The 17,454-nt window shown below is 35.3% G+C and overlaps 1 pseudogene; it reads left to right on the plus strand.

The window, feature by feature from the left end:
- Nucleotides 1-8,788: 8,788 nt before the first annotated feature.
- LOC130018495 (poly(rC)-binding protein 2-like) overlaps nt 8,789-17,454 on the plus strand; it is a 46,428-nt pseudogene continuing 37,762 nt past the window's right edge.

Consider the following 17,454-nt stretch of genomic DNA (forward strand, 5'->3'; position numbering starts at 1 on the left):
TCCATGATCTTTTTAAATTAAAAATTTAAATACTTTGTACCTTACTTATACATGACCTTGGCATAATATGATCTGTTTCTCATTTATACGTAAAGAGAGTTTCAGATTCATGTCTAGCTATGATTTAAGCAACTTGGTTCCATAGGTCTTATTTGTTTACTAATTTCTATAGAAAATTTCTAAAGTTGCCTTGCTTTCTTGCATTAATCTTGTAGAAGAGAAAAGAACATGAGTTTGGCATGGCCTAGGCTTGCAGTTGGAACAGATCCATCTACATATATTTTATTCACAATTTGTCCAAAAAGAAATCTGGATCACCTCACCCAGTAGATCAATAACTTATGCCAACCTTCTTCCCATCAACAGAACTATGCAGCATTTTAGCTCTTACTCAATTCTCCCTTTAAAGCACAGTATTCATAAAACAGAATTATTTTCCAATGTATTCAAAAACTAAGTTATCCTTCAGCAAATATCCAAGGCCAATTGGAGCATAGTATGCTTATAGTCAAGAAAAGGACAAGTTAGGCATACAGTAGTTACTGATTTGTTAAGTCTTGAAATATAACCCCATGGAAAGATTCATCACACACAAAAATAAGGAAAAATAATTTAAAAAGCAAGTTAGGTTTTCTTAGGAAAATCCTTCTTAGTCCTTTATCCACAGATATAACTGGCAGCTCCTCTTTCATAGGTAAAATTTCAGATTTGTACCTAACTTTAGTGTTACAGAAACATCCTCTCAACTTTGATCTAAGGGTGCTGGGGAAAAGGTGGGGTTTCTCCTTTTTTTCTTAATATATATATTTTTTATTTTGGGAGAATAGTGGAGATATCCAGGCACTGTAAAGGTAGGCATTGTGTAGCAGTGCCACATGCATAAAACAATATCAGTTTTATAATTGAAATGATCAATTAAAAATACTAGTTTTAAGTTAAAATTTCCTTCACATCCTATTTTATGTTCTGGCACATTTTAAAGAGACAGTAGATACTGGTTTACATCTGAAATAGTAAATGCTATTATCCAGTGTTAACTGTTTTTATGAGAACACTATTCCCTATTAATTCAGTATGCCTCTAATATATGTATTCTATTCCATTACATGTAGCAATAGATGACACAGCGGATAGGGTGTTTGCTTTGCACATGGCCAACACAGCCCACCTGAGTTTGATTCCTCTGTCCCTCTCAGAAAGCCGGCAAGCTACTGAGAGTATCTCACCTGCACGCAAAGCCTAGAAAATTACCCCTGACGTATTCTATATGCCAAATACGGTAACAAGTCTCACAATGTTACTGGGCCTGCTCAAGCAAATCAATGAACACGGGAGGACAGTGACAGTGACAGTGGAAACAGATGTGTACACATTCCTTTGAAATATTTATATTGTAGTCTATTCACTCTAAAATTTCATGTTTTGAGACGTTAGTAAGAAAAATGCTTTGTTTAATGTTTTATTACACATAATTTCTGTATTCAAAGACAATTTTACATTTATTCAATTTTTTTTTTTAATTTTGACTTTAAAAAAGTGTGGGCCATACTTGACAATGATCAGGAGTTACTGCTAGCTTTGTACACAGAAAATGCTCCTAGTAGTATGTGGGGGACCATCTAAGATTTTAGGGATCAAACCTGGGTCAGACTGGGGTATACAAGGCAAGCGTCCTACCAGCTATACTATCCACTTGTCCCCTGAAATATAAATATACATGTTAGACAAATTTATGTGTAATAAATGCAATAAATACAGGATCCCTAGTGTTTACTTTTAACATCTTATTTGTCTAAATTCCTTCTCAGTGTTTTCTATTTTATATTCTTTCCTTCAATATTAGACTTTTTGCTTCTAAAAGTATGGGAGACATACATATCATGAAGAATCAAATCATATTTTCTGAGAATTCATATGATAAAATCTATAGGGACAGTGGTGAAGGGGCATGTACTTTGGTACTGGTTTAGGTACAGTAATGTGTACACCAATAACAGCAACTTTAACACAATGACAACCGCATAAATGAACAAAAATTTATAATAATAAAGCAAATAAATAATACATAAATAAAATTCACTTTCAAGCATTTTAAATTTTTAATCAATTGTTCCAAAGCAGCCTCATTATAAGAATGAAAATCTTAGATAACTCCAACTCCTTATTGAATTTTTTCTTTCTTTTTTTTTTTTCGTGGAGAGGGGGAGCTTTAGGGGCCACATCTGGGTTACTCCTGGCTCTACACTCAGTAATTACTCAGTGGAATGGTCAGGGAACCATACAGATGTCGGGGATTGAACACAGGTATGGCTTGCAAGGCAAACACCTTCCCCATTGGACTATCGCTCCAATTCCTTTCTGGATTTATTTTTCTTTAATAATCCCATCTAAAGCTCCACAGCACATTAGGCAGCTGCAGAAATTCTCATATTGAAGACCTCTGATAACACAGAGAGGGGTCATTTGTCCACATAAATAGAGAGGCTGCCATGTAGAAAGCATGCAAGAATATAATACACTTTTATACAGTGTGTGTTACTTATTTGATGTGCTGAAATCATACTCTCATTACTTTATCACCTACCTCTTAACCTTTAACCATGATGAGAGGTTTTTATGCAATGTGATCTTTAATACATCACACATGACTAAATGTACTCATAGATAGCATTTATAGAGACAGCCCCTTAGAGGACTTGGGATCACCAGAACCATACCAGCTGTGCTTCAAAGTCCAGATAGCAGTAGAATCAAACCCAGTGCCTACTTCTTGCATGCAAGATATGTGTCCCACTACTTCATTCTATATATACTTTTTGCTATAAAGTTCTATAGTGTGTAAACCTATGGATGTTTTATTCTTTCAACAGAAATTGATATTTATTTGATATTTGCTTTGAAAGCAGCTGACTTTGTTCAATTCTGGACTATCCATATGTCCCTTGCCTTAGCCCTGCCATGAGTGGCTACTGAATGCAGAGCCAAGAGTAAGCCCTGACCACAGCTGCTGTGGAGCCTAAAAAACAAACAAATAAAAAAAAAACATAGAAATCAAGAAGCCAATATATACTGGCATAGTTTTAAGTATGTAGGAGACTACTACAATTTTACAGACATGATTATGAGAGAAGCATCCATTTTTATATAAGTATTTATGTTCAATCAATACTTGATAACTTTTCAAAAATATATACTATGTCATTACTGAATAATCAACATTTGGGACTTAAAAGATAGCACAATGGTCAGCATGGAAGCAGCTGACCTCATTTTGATCCCTAGCACTGTATATAGTCCCCTGAGCACTGAATGAAGTGACATATGATGCAGAGTCAGGAGTGAGCTCTGAGCACTACTGGGTGTGGCAGTCATTATATTTTCTAGGCCATACTATACCAGTTAATAAATTTAAATCTTAGTGATTTACCAAGTTACATAAATTTTTAAAAGTGATGATTTTAAAATACTTATACTATTTTTGCATGTATTAACATGCAGTTTTTACAAAAAGTTAAATGAGGATGTGGTGCAACTTATAATAATTTGGCATTGCTGTGTTGTTGGCAAGAAAAATAGAAGAGTGGGGTATAGAACAAAATATCAAAATAGAGCTAAAAATAATTTATTGCAATGCAAATATATTTCTTACTGTGACAAGTATTTTTACCCTCCCACCCGCTTCCCTCAACCTTCCTTCAGAATTTTCACCAGTTTCTTTGACAGGAACATGGCAGCTCTTTAAAACATGTTATTTAAGGAATAGAAATAATCAAGGGCTGGTGTTGTAACTCAGCAGTACAGCGCTTGCCTTGCATGTGAGACCCTGGGTTCAAGCCCTGGCACTTCAAAAGAGTGAAAAAAATGAGAAAGAGCATCAAAAATAACCCTGAAATGTAAATTACATAGAAGATTAATTTTGGAGAGAAAAAAGAAAAAAATCTTAAGAAACTAATCGCAATTTTTGACCAAAGCTGGTTAAATAAGTTCAGTGCAGTTCTCTGTAAAAAGCACGAGGGGAATTTAATTTCTGATTCTTCATTCTGCTCACTGAAAGTCATGGACTTAATGTAAATGATCCTACATTGCCTGGCTTTTCTGCTGCTTAATTAATAAAGTTGCCTTATGAAGTGAGGCAATAAAAGTTAACAGGCAGGAGTATATGCTCGAGATTCCAAGTGTCTGAAATCATACTAAAATAGCCTCACTCTTCTAAGCATTCTAAGTGGAAATAAATGTCCTTTGTAAGAGAGTTGTCATAAAAATAAAATAAAATAATCCATGATCAGAGCTTTAAACTTCTGAGTTAGAAACTTCTAACTATATTAAAAATAAACAATACCTTATCCCTATGCATGAGAAACAGATGCTCACAATTCATTTATATGCAGGTATTGTGAACCATTTAGAACATTAGAAGTCTGGAAATATAACTTTAATTATAGAAAAATTGTCATTGCATATTAGTGGTTTTAGTACTACTAGGTAGTGAAAAAAAAGAACAAGAAAATAATTTGGAAAAAACTATGTTGTGGATATCGTTGCATATGTCTCATAAAATATAATGCTGACCCACTGTGTTACTTTTTTATTATCTATTGATACACAATAAAATATTTGGCAAAAAGATTTCTGGTATCACCTCTAAAATCACATCTATATTTTTAAAATAGTTTAGACATATATCCCATTAATTATTATTATATTATCAACATGAACTTTATAATCATACTGATCATGGCCACTCAACAGTATCAAAGAGCAAGTCCTTTGAAAGAGTGAGACAAAGAAGGGAGAGTTAGGGATGTGGGCAGAAGCCTAGTGAGAAATAAGTGCGAAATGAATAATTATTTAATTCAATGATGTAATTGTACTATGTCTGTTGGCTCTGTTCCATTACCTTGTGCATAGATCTGATATATATATATTTTTTTTTCTCTTCAAATCCATTACCTAGTTGTCTTTATCCAAATTACCCTATCCGAGTCAATTTTTTTTTAATTTTGATCCAACCTATTCAGAGGTGAAGAGCATGGGAGGCCAAAATTCTTCTTGCAATAATTGAGTGTTTCTTCATTTGTTTGTTTTTTTAATCATTGACTAACATGTATTTTCCTGGCTGAATATTCCTTTTAGAAGGTATGTCGTGTCTACAAATGAGGAATGTAAAGCTGTCTCAAAAGGAATATTCTATTATTAAAATACAGGTGTCCCAAAGGATACTGGATAAACATTAACAGTTTAAACTTATTTGAAATATTTTCCACCATGAAATTTGCCATTTAAATTGCTTTGGGCATTTTGGTTTTCTCTACTCTCTCACAAACTAAGACATTGCTTCTTGTACTCATAACACACTTGTTTTTTTTTTAAAACCCTCAATAGTGAATCTATTAAACATTAGGCATATGAATGACTCAGGGTTATATTTCTCAGTCATGTTCTCTAATAAATACACATTGTGGTATTTATAAAGCACAATTACAAAAGAAAAATGAAACTAACAAACAAAAACTAAGCAGAGGCTATGATTCTGCCTACTTATTTCTTTTGAAAGTTTTTCTTAACTAAGAAAACTATAGCAGAGAACTACCAGTTCTAGTTTGTGGATGTGAGACTAATATCACTGTATCACTGTCATCCCATTGTTCATCGATTTTCTCGAGCAGGCATCAGTAATGTCTTCATTCATCCTAGATCTGAAATTTTAGCAAGTGCCACATTGGAGGCTCTTTCCGGGTCAGAGGAATGAGACCCATCATTGTTACTGGTTTTTGGCATATTGAATATGCCACGGGGAGCTTGCCAGACTCTGCCGTTTGGAAAGGATATACTCGGTAGCCTGCAGGGTTCTCCAAGAGTGAGAACTAGACAATTAAAAGTCTAATATATATTATATATATGTTATATATAACATAAGAGACTAATATATACCTATGAATTGTAGCTCAGCTGTTATTACTATGTAAACAGTCATTTTTGAAAACTTGTTGCAATTCTTTTTTCATTGAAACAGTAGTTTATTGAAGGATACAATTTCGGGGTTCTGTGCTTGTCAATGGAGTACATAAATAGTATTATGGTGTTGGTATGGAGATTACTTCTGAAATGCAGGGGCTTTTCCAAGAGGTGTCATTATAACATGATAAGGAAAAAGCATAATGGATAATTGCATAATATCCTCATACTATTACCTTGAAAACAGTCTAACAGTTCAAAGATATTATCATCTATAAGAGGAAAATGAGAAATGAAGGTTATGACAGAGTGGGGAGATCGTAAATCAACTACACAAAATGTTTTTATGACGAGATGAGTAACTATGAACTAGTAACTAGTTACCAGTAACTACTGGTAACGTAGTGCAGTAAGTAGAACACTTGCATTGCGTGTGGCTAATCCAGATTACATCTCTGGTTTTCCCACATGATTTGTTTGGTCCTGCCTGGAGTGATCCCTGAGCAAAGAGCCAAGAGTAAGACCTGGACAGAGCTGATTGTGACTCAAAGAACAAAAAACCCAAAAACTCAACAAATAAAAGCTATGACATTTTTATAGATAAAACTAACCTTTGTTGCTTTTCAGTACATAACCTACATTTTATTAATATCTCCTAGCAAACTCATTAAATAACTATAACAAATATGTATATATATGCACTATATATACACAATATTCCCACCTCAATTTTATCTGAGGCTTACTGCTTGTCTAATGTAGGACTTAATACTTTATTATTGTTCTGTAGAAAATTATATAGAGATAGAATGGATATAAGCATAATTAAGAATAGCTTCTTTGCGGGATAGACACAGAAAGATTGCATTCATCTGGGGAACATAAAGCAACAAAAAGGGAGACTAACACCCAGGAATGGCTGAGATTAGTACCAGGAATTTTGCTCCATGAATGGAAGGCCAGCCACACATTCTAGGTGAAAAGGAAGCTCAGATAGAGAAGAGAGCACCAAATGAAGGGTGTTGTGAGGACCATCCCAGGGTGGGAGAAGCATGCTAAAAGTAGTCTATAGACCAAACATGATTGCCACTCAATGCCTCTCTTGCAAAACACAGTACCCAAAAGAAGAGAGAGAGAACAAGGGGGAATGCCCTGCCACTGAGGCAGGGTGGGACGGGGGGATGGGGGGTGGGAGGGATGCTGGGACCCGTGGTGGTGGAGGATGGGCACTCGTGGAGGGATGGGTACTTGATCAATGTATAACTGAAACCAAGCACAAATATTTATAAGTCTATATCTGTACCGCATGGTGTTTCACTAATTAAAAAAAGAAAAAAAAAAGAATAGCTTCTTTGACTAATCATTATTTTTTTTAGGAAAATAACTATGGGTTGTTTAATTATTGAGTACAGTTGCATTCATTGTAGGAAGTATAACCACATTACCTTATATGAAGGTCTATTGCCATTCTTACAGATTTGAAATGTTAATGCAAATGGGTTCTTTATGACTGTTGAGGACTGAAGAAGTAAAACATATGTTACCTAACTTTTCAAACTTCTTGCAGTTTTCTTTAAAGTTAATTTATTTTGAAGGCTAAATAGTCTATTTTAAGAATATCTCAAGATCTTTTTGCAAGCAACATAACATACTGTGAAACATATATATGTGACTGAGATTTGAAGGTGAAAATGAGCATCATGTTATAGAAACTAAGCAATTTGCTTTCACTGCTAGTATGAGAGACTCTTGTGACATTTGTGTTAGTTTATAGTTTTTACATAAATTCAAGTGAATGCATTGAATTTTAAAGGTGTTGAGAGTTATAGGGCAGACACCTGTTTTGTGTTTGGGGACTCTAACAAGGTTCTGGGTGTCCATTTTGTGGTTGGAATTTCTACTTCTGAGATCTTCAGATTCCTGGACATACCAGATGAAGGAGATTTCAAAACTATTTTGGGTTGGGATTTTGTTTTGAGAATTCAGAAAGCTTTAATTAAAACCTGTCTCTTCTAGGACTGGTCAGATAGTTCAGTGTGTAAGGCATTTTCCTTGAATATGGCTAAGGTGGGTTCGATCTCAGTCATCCCATATGGTTCCCTGAACAGAACCAGGAATAATTCATGAGTCCAAATCCAGGAGTAACCACTGAGCAATGCTAAGTATACAACCCCCCCGACAAGAAAAGTTATAAAACCTCTCTTTTCTGGTATAACTGTATTCATATCTATTTGCTTCTGCTTTAAAGAGTTAGGATGGATGTAGTTCCTAACATATCATACAAATGACCTATATACGTGCATATATATAGTGTGTATACAAATATATGTGTATATATGTATATATAGTATTGTATAGTGTATATTGGTATACACTAATATATATGTGTGTTTGTGTATATATATATATATATCACAGTATCACTGCCATCACATTGTTTATTGATTTATTTGAGCAGGTGCCAGTAACGTTTCCATTTGTCCTAGTGTCAAAGTCTCAGGCTGGCTGCTGAAACCCCAATATCCCAGCGCTGAGATTTTAGCTGGGCACAGGGCATGAGTGTATGTAGGTGTATGTGAAAATGTGCATGCATGAGTCTGTACAAGCGTATGGGTGTGTATATTGTGTTTGTGCATGTATGCATGCATGTGCATATATATGTATATATATATTATATTATATGAATGGATATGGGGAAGAGTGCACATGTAGGTGCTGGAAGTAAAGGCCCTTTTGGTCTGCTTTGAAGTGTAACACTAATCCCTGGTCCCAGGGGGCAGATGTGTTGGGAGAGAAACACCTTTTGGTCTACTTTGTAGGGAAGACTGTTGCAATGTATATCAGAAATCAACGTTACCTGAGGACAGGATGTTTCTGGCAAATGTGCGGACCGAGTCACAGTGCCATCGAGCATGGAGTGGTGGCATCAGTGCATGAAGTGGCTCATCCACTGCAAGGTGCTGTCCGCCAACCACCGAGAGACTTGGTTATTGCGCAGATGTTTGACCTGGAACAGACGCTCCGCGTTGGGATCCCACTCTACCAGCTGCTCAACAACTTCCGGGCGCACTCTATCACCCTCAATGAGATCAACCTGAGGCCAAAGATGTCCCAAGTGCTGCCCAGAGATGCAGGCAGGAACATGTTTGTCAGCATGCAGATCGTTGCAAGGCATTACAATGTCTCTGTCCCTCTTGGAAAGACCGGCAAGCTACGGAGAGTATCCCGCCTGCATGGCAGAGCCTGACAAGCTCCCTGTGGTGTATTCGATATGCAAAAAACAGTAACAGTAACAATAACTGGCCTCGTTCCCCTGACCTTGAAAGAGCCTCCAATAAGGCAGCATTGGGAAGGACAAGTAAGGAGTGTGTGTGTATATCTATATAAATATACATATATACACATATATGTATATATACACATATGTGTACATATATATTTATATATGCATGTTTATTTATATATGTATGTATAATATATATGTATATATCTAGGATTTTTAATCAACATCTTTCCTGGAGATTTACTAGTGTTTCTTTCTCACTGGTTTTGGTAAAAACCATGGCAATGGCAAGACTGTGTTCCATAAGGAGAAGCTCACTTGATAAAGAAATATGGACAGTATTAACACATCACTATATCACTGTATCACTGTCATCCCATTATTCAATAATTTACTTGAGCAGGCACAAGTAATGTCTGCATTCATCCTAGCCCTGAAATTTTAGCATCTTCTCCTTACTCATCCTTCCCAATGGTGCCGTACTGGAGTCTCTTTCAGGGTCAGGATCCTGTCCGTTGATGGGATTTCATAGCACCAGGGGCAATTTGTGGGTGTAACTGCCTAGCAACTGAAAATGGGGGATCTTGGTGGAGGAGGCCCAGTCCCGATCCAAGCAGGGTTGGATATCTTAGTTCCAGGACCCACGCTCCTGGGTTCCTCTGCCAGTTCCTTCATGCATGAAGCTTGTCTGAGCATTTGCAGAGTGGCCTTGAGCATGGCTGTGGCTGGGTAGCAGAGATCTGCAACTGCCAGGCTCAGCAATACAAAAATCCTTGGTCCAACAAGGGCAAAAATGCCATCCCAGTTTAGAAATAGATCCTGAAAAGTTGAATTTAAAGTTGAGATAATATGACCAGTTAGCATATTGACTTAAGACTTTAAAGAGTTCTGAAGGAAAGAAGAAATTGGAATGGCTAAAAGGCACATGAGAAAATGCTCTACATCATTAATCATCATGTAGATGCAGATCAAAACAACAATGATGTCTCATTTCACACCAAATAGACTGGCCCACATCCAAAAGAATGAAAGCAACCAGTGTTGGCACAGATTTGGTGAGAAAGGGACCCTTCTTCATTGCTTGTAGGAGTGCCGAATGGTTCAGCCCTTTTGGCAAACAATATGGACGATTCTCCAAAAATTAGAAATTGAGCTCCCATTTGACCCAGCAATACCACTAAAGGGAATATATCCCAGAGAGGCAAAAAAAGTATAGTCAAAGTGATATCTGCACTTGTTTGTTCATTGCAGTACTCTTTACAATAGCTAGAATCTGGAAAAAAAACCTGAGTGCTCGAAAACAGATGACTCGTTAAAGAAACTTTGGTACATCTACACAATGGAGTACTACACAGCTGTTAAAAAGATGAAGTCATGAAATTTACATACAAGTGGTACTACATGGAAAGAATCGTACTAAGCGAAATGAGTCAGAAAGAAAGGGACAGACATAGAAATATTGCATTCATCTGGAGAATATAAAGTAACAAAATAGGAGACTAACACCCAAGAATAGCCAATATAAGTACCGGGAGGTTTACTCCATGTCTTGGGGGCCAGCTACACTCACTAGGGGAAAAGGCAGCTCAGACAGAGAAGGGAGCACCAAATAAAGAGTGTTGGAAGGATCCTCCAAGGATGGGAGAAGCATGCTGAAAGTAGAGTATAGACCGAACATGATTGCCACTCTATGCCTCTCTTGCAAACCACAGCACCCAAAAGGAGAGAGAGAAAAGAGGGGAGTGCCCTGCCATAGAGGCAGGGTGGAATGGGGGTGCTAGAGGGTGTGAGGGATACTGGGATCATTGGTTGTGGAGAATTGGCACTGGTGGAGGGATGGGTACTCGATCATTGTATAATTGAAACCCAAGCACAAAAATGTGTAAGTCTACAACTGTACCTCATGGTGTTTCTAATAAAAAATTTTTACTAATAAAAATTTAAAAAATAAATAAATAGTTCTGAAGGAGAATATTAATAAAACTTATGCTGAGATTGTATCACACAGTATGAGACTATAGAATAATATAAAAGTATTAGTTCATGGAATAAAGATTGTGGAATGTGACACATGATATCAACATCCATATCTATTTTATGCATATCTATCATTAAAAATCAGATTTTTCCAATAACTTCCCTTTGAATAGATCATTCTAATTCTTTACTCACTTCAGTGTTCATAGTGCTTGCTTTTTGGTTGATGTCTACTAGACAACTCATAATATTTTCTTATATATGTATTGTATATTACTTTTCATTTCAGGTCACACCCAGCTCTGCCCATGTTTTAGTTCTGGCTCTGGATTCAAGAATCGTTTCTGACAAGACTCGGAAGACCATATGAAGTGTTGATAATTGAATCCAGGTCTGCTGCATGCAATGCAAGCACCCTATTTACCATACACTCTCATCAGCCCTTATCCTAGGCAACATTTGAATCCTCTGTCTTTGTGATCACTCTCTCTCCCTCCCTCCCTCTCTCTTTCTCTCATGCACACACACAAACATACACACACATATATCCTATCTATTGTTCTAGTACCTTAAATTTGTTGTAATTATTTTTTTTAAATTTGTTGTTAATTCTTAAAAAGAAATTATGAAGAATATGCTAGCACTTTCATAAGATTCTAAGAAACATTTGTTTACCTAAGCGACATCAGTTAAATACCACATGGATGGTTGTCATTAAATGTTGAAAGAAGCTTCCTGATATTAATAAATAAGAGTACTATTAACAATAGTGTACATGAGGTAAAATATTTAATATTCCCTTTGTTAAAATAAAATGCTTATACCTCGTCTTAATGGAAATATAGCACATCAGAAAAATAATTAAAATCTGAGAGTTACTATGCCCAGAAAAAAAAATAATTACAAAATATAAGCAATGCATCCATTTATCTACGTATCCCTCTTGCTTGATAAAACATAAATATTTAATAATATAAAATGAATTACAAAATGACACATTTTATTTTGTTTTAATAATGATTCAAGTCTGAATCATGATTTACTACATCTTATTTCTTAAAGATGAATCTACTTGATGATCCATTACAAATATGCTCCATCTTTATTTGATAGACACGTTTTTGGATACATTTTTATTAACTTCTGATATTTTTAGCCTTGGCTAATAAGTAATACATTGAACACTGCTTGGATATGTTGTCAGAAAAACTGATTTGATCTTATCTACAAGGCGGTTTTTCATGTTAATTTCTATTCTGAAACTATGAAATTAAGTTATTTGAATGTATTTTGATTACTTTTTGACAACTGAAAATGCTTATTTTGAGTTCTTTTGGGATATTCATTTGGATGTTTGGTTGTACAACAAAATAATTAAAACATCCTTTCTATGCAACTGTCAATCAACATTAGCTTATATATATTGATTTAATGTCAACAGTATCAAAATAATATAGTAGTATCTATGTTTATATTATAATATTCATAAAATGGAAGGTATTCAATTTATTCTATTAAATTTATAAACATATTACAATCTGAATACATCTGTATCAATCTCAAGTCTTGTTCATGCACTCAAATATCTATTTAGCCACTGATAACATCCTTGATTCGTGCTTGCTTATAAATAGAAATATATATTGATATAGTTAAATGCTATTTAAAATTTGTGAGATATTTTCGTAAACACTTTGGCTTAAGGGAAAATAAAGTCTGAAATTAATAAAACATGCTTAAAATTAGGACACAAGACATGAAGAAGGAAAGGAGAAGGAATAAATTAATAAAGGCAAAAGCAGAGATAATTGAAATGGGAATGGAGATTCAAAATGAGGCAGCATTCAGTTATTGGATGGATCACCACTTTCTTCCTCCACAAATCTAAACAAAATAACAGAGATCTGAAGAGAAACTTCAGAAAACTGGTGAAGAAAAAAATACATATCAATAATAATATCAGGAATGAAAATGTCAAAATGTTGCAAGAAGTTAGAATGTATAGATTAATAAAAAAAAGTACTGCCTAAATATATGACAGAAAAAAATTGATGTTGAAAATTCTTCTATATTTCCAACAAAAATGATTCAAGTTTTAAAAATGTTGAAATAAGCTAAAACTCAAATAAAAGCATCCATTAGAGCTTAGTTTAGAAAGGGAAAAGTCACCAGGTACAGGTATTGAAATATCCAAACAAACTGAATATTATTGGCTAAAGCGACAATTCACTGGGTAGGATGTTTGTGCTGACTCAGGTTTGATTCCCGGGTCATATAAGGCCTCATGAGCACTGCCAGGGTTAGTTCCTGAGGGTAGAGTTAGGAGTAACCTCTGAGCATCAGAGGGTTTGACCCAGAAAAGGAAAAAAAAAAAGGAGAAAAAGAAAAGTTTGCCTTGCAAAATGAATAGCTATATTTGCTTCTCCACCTCCATTAAAACTAACCTTATTCAGTTCTATTTTAGTTGTTTATTTCAATGAGATTGTATATTACTATTCATAAACTATTATTTTAGATGACATTAATTCTTAACAAGTGAGGGCTTTCCTTACAATTATCATGAAATTATTTTATGACGTTTATATTTCAATTGTTAGGCTAAGCACAACTCTACATCTTTACATTACAATTTTATAAACTAGTTACTTGTAGTAAATGCTACAAACTTATATTTATATTATCTTCTTAACATTGTTCCTAACTCTGTGATCAGGATCACTTTGGGCATTGTTCTGGGGACTGTATACAGTGCTGTGGATGAAACCAGGACCAGCCATAGGCAAGGTAAATGCCTTACATTCTGTACTGTCTATCTGGCCATATTTACTTTTAATTTACCTTTTATTTACCTTGGATGAACATATTAGCATATGTCATTTCATTTGGTTTGTTTGGTTGGTTTGGACCACATCAGGAGATACTCAACTACCTTTTAAAAGTTCTGATTATCTCTGGTTCTTCTCTAAGTGATTGCTTGTGGCAACCTCAGGGTACCGTATGAAGTTCCAGGGGATGAACTTGGGTCTGCTGAATGCAAAGAAAGCATCCTACCCATTTAAGTATTATTCTGGCCTAATTATTCTGCTAGGCTGAAACAATGTATTTCAACCACAGTTAACTTACATTTTAGGATGGCATGGTGCTATACATCTCAGGAATTTGATTCAGGTTCTACAAGTAGAGATTGCAGATCCAAATATGGCAGCTGCCAGGTTTGGAGAGGTAACCAAAATGCTCCTTACTAGTTATTTTGACATCTATTATATCATATGATTTTATGCCCTATAGGACTATGGGACTGGAGTGCTGTATGTTCCATGTTCTAAGTGATTTCCAGGAATATAAAACTCTTTCTGATTGGCAGCTATTACTCTAGGTTTGGATTTATTTTATAGAATCACTTTTGTTTCAAGTAGCACTGTAGCACTGCCTTCCATCAATTTGCTTGAGCAGGCCCAGTAATAATCTCCAATGTAAGACTAGTTGTTACTGTGTTTGGCATATCAAGTATGTCATGGGTAGCTTGCCAGACTGCCACGCAGGCAAGATATTCTCAGTAGCTTGCCAGGCTCTCCGAGAGGGGAAGAGGAATCGAATCCGGGTCGGCAGTGTGCAAAGCAAACACCCGACCTGCTGTACTGTCACTCAAGCCCCTGTTCCAAGTACTCCTCAAAATACATATTAGAGTCCCAAAGCAGTTTGGGCCATCTGCTTTTGATACAGTAAACCCAGATTCAATTCCTAGCACCACCTTCAATTCAAAAGCATTGTCGAGATTGATGTCTGAGTACCATCTGGTATAGCCCCAAAGGAAAACAGAACGGAAACTAAAAAAGAAGAGATATTGGGTAAAAATCCTCAGATATTTCTTTCCTAAGAGTAAAGAAAATTACTGAACCAAGATAAACTAGACAAACTCTATCCTTTTTCAAAACACTTCTGGAAGCATTCTCTTTACATACATATAAAAGTTTTTATATATCCACTATTACAAGGTTGTCCAAATATTAGGATGCCAACAGCTTATTTAAGTGGGATTTTCTTTCTACAGATGTATCATGTAGGGTTTGTGTATCAAAGAAGAAAAGTCATACCTCAAGTCTGAAAATGAAATGAAACTAAAAAGAAATGGTTTCGGTAGTAGTGACAAAATAATGCACACAACTTCCCAATGCTTAATTCCACATGGGAAATATGAGTCATAATCAGTTTTATCTACTTATTGCCTTTGATTTAGTTGCTGTGATCTGCTAATGAAGAAATGCAATAACTTTCTTCCACCAAGAGGGCATTTATTTCTTAACAGAATCTGTCCTATAACCTAGAATGGTTCTCTTATGATGAGAAGTAGCTATATAAACAGATGATTTTCTTCAAGGGAGAAACTTGGAACTTGACATAAATAGCCAATTATTTCTTTGATTTCAGAAGTGTGAGTGAGGTTTCACTAAGTTTTCCTAGTTTTCCAGTGGTCTTTTTAAAATTCTTTCACAACTTCTTGCATTATCTCAGTATTTATATACTCTAATAACCTCCTGGATCGAAGTATTTTTCTTATCCATCTACAATTAGTAGTAATTTTAAAATATTGCTGTTTTAAAGGAAAAATGTCTGGATATCAAATCAAATGGGTTGTAGTGCATACTCTATATGTAGATGCTCAAGTTTATCCTCGGCAATGTGTGCCCACAAAGGTGGGAGCTTCAATGTATATTCCTCCCCCCCAAATTAGAATGGCATAGAGATAACTAATATTTTTTCACTTTTATATTGCATTTAGTACTTGTCAAAATGTGCTATTGTTATGGCAAAGTATATAACGTAATCTTCGGTAACTTGATTTTATACATTTTTGACCTGAATATATGCCTTAATGATTTTTAAATAGCTTTAAATCATATATGCCTGTATGAAAAAGTGTATTATCCATAAGAATTTTCTAGGATTCTGTAATTATTACACTAAATATTGTGTCCAAGGAATCTAAGGTAATAAGTGTAAAATCATATTGATATCTGTGAGCCTCCTTTGTTGTCTAATAGTTTGGTGCCACTAAAACTGTACATTCTTTTAACATTTATTTAGAGAGTACATTCAAAGCTTTATGGAAGAAATATATGAAATTCCTTCTTATAAGTAAAATAGAAAAAGAAAAATGACAGTTTGTATTTTGAGCTTTCACAATTAGCAAGATCTGTTCGGTGCTGAATTCATGCCTACATTCCCCTGTTGCCTCATAAACCTCTGGTTACAAATGCATGCTTCTAATAATACAATTGAAGTCAATCTACTATTGTTTTATTATATGACTTGATAACTTCTTAGGATGTCATCTTTTATATCCAATCTCAGAGTCCACGAAATTATTTTTATTTATACATCATCTAATTCCTGAGAATTGTTAAGTGAAAATGAAGTTTGAAACAATAAGTTACATTTTTTACAGACAATTAACAGGAGTAAAATTTTAGGAAGTATCTGAATTAAGACATTCCTGATAGAAATAGTCAATTTAAATACCATTTCTAACCAGAGTGTTTGGTTCAGGAGAAAGTTATCTGCATGGTAATAGCATTTCTCCTTTTCCTGTTTATGCTCCATTCTTCTCATGTTTTTCCTCACCTTTATCCTTCCTATCTCTCTAGTGGAAGCCTGTGAACAAAGAGCGACAGTGAAGTTGCAGCTGTCAGAATCAAGGAATCACCTACGAAGAAGAGTTTAGCAAGTGACTATTCTGTGGGAAGAACTTTAGTAGTAATTAACATGACAAAGAGAAGCAAAGGCCAGTTAATGGAAATTATCTGAAAGTTAAAATGTTGAGTTTAGACCTCATCTCTCAAGGCCTAACCCTTGAGCATGTGGTGTGAGAGAAACATTAAAGTTGCTGAGTATAAGTGTTTGGGAGCAGATGGGCAAGTAGAATGAAATCAATCTAAAATGTTTTGAAAAGATTAGATCATTTTATTTTATTTTTGATTCCTTTTTAAAACCTGGGCAGGAGCTATAGCACAAAGGGTAGGGCATTTGCCTTGCACACGGTCGACTGGGGTTCGATTCCTCCGCCCCTCTCAGAGAGCCCAGCTAGCTACTGAAAGAAGCTTGCCTGCACGGCAGAGCCTAACAAGCTCCCCGTGGCGTATTTGATATGCCAAAAAGAGTAACAACAAGTCTCACAATGGAGACTTCATCCCTCTTAACATTGACCCCAAGTTCCTTCCAACCTCAGTCTGTCTCCTAAA

This window comes from Sorex fumeus, unplaced genomic scaffold (genome assembly GCF_029834395.1).
Source record: "Sorex fumeus unplaced genomic scaffold, SorFum_2.1 ptg000265l, whole genome shotgun sequence".
In the NCBI taxonomy this organism is placed as follows: domain Eukaryota; kingdom Metazoa; phylum Chordata; class Mammalia; order Eulipotyphla; family Soricidae; genus Sorex; species Sorex fumeus.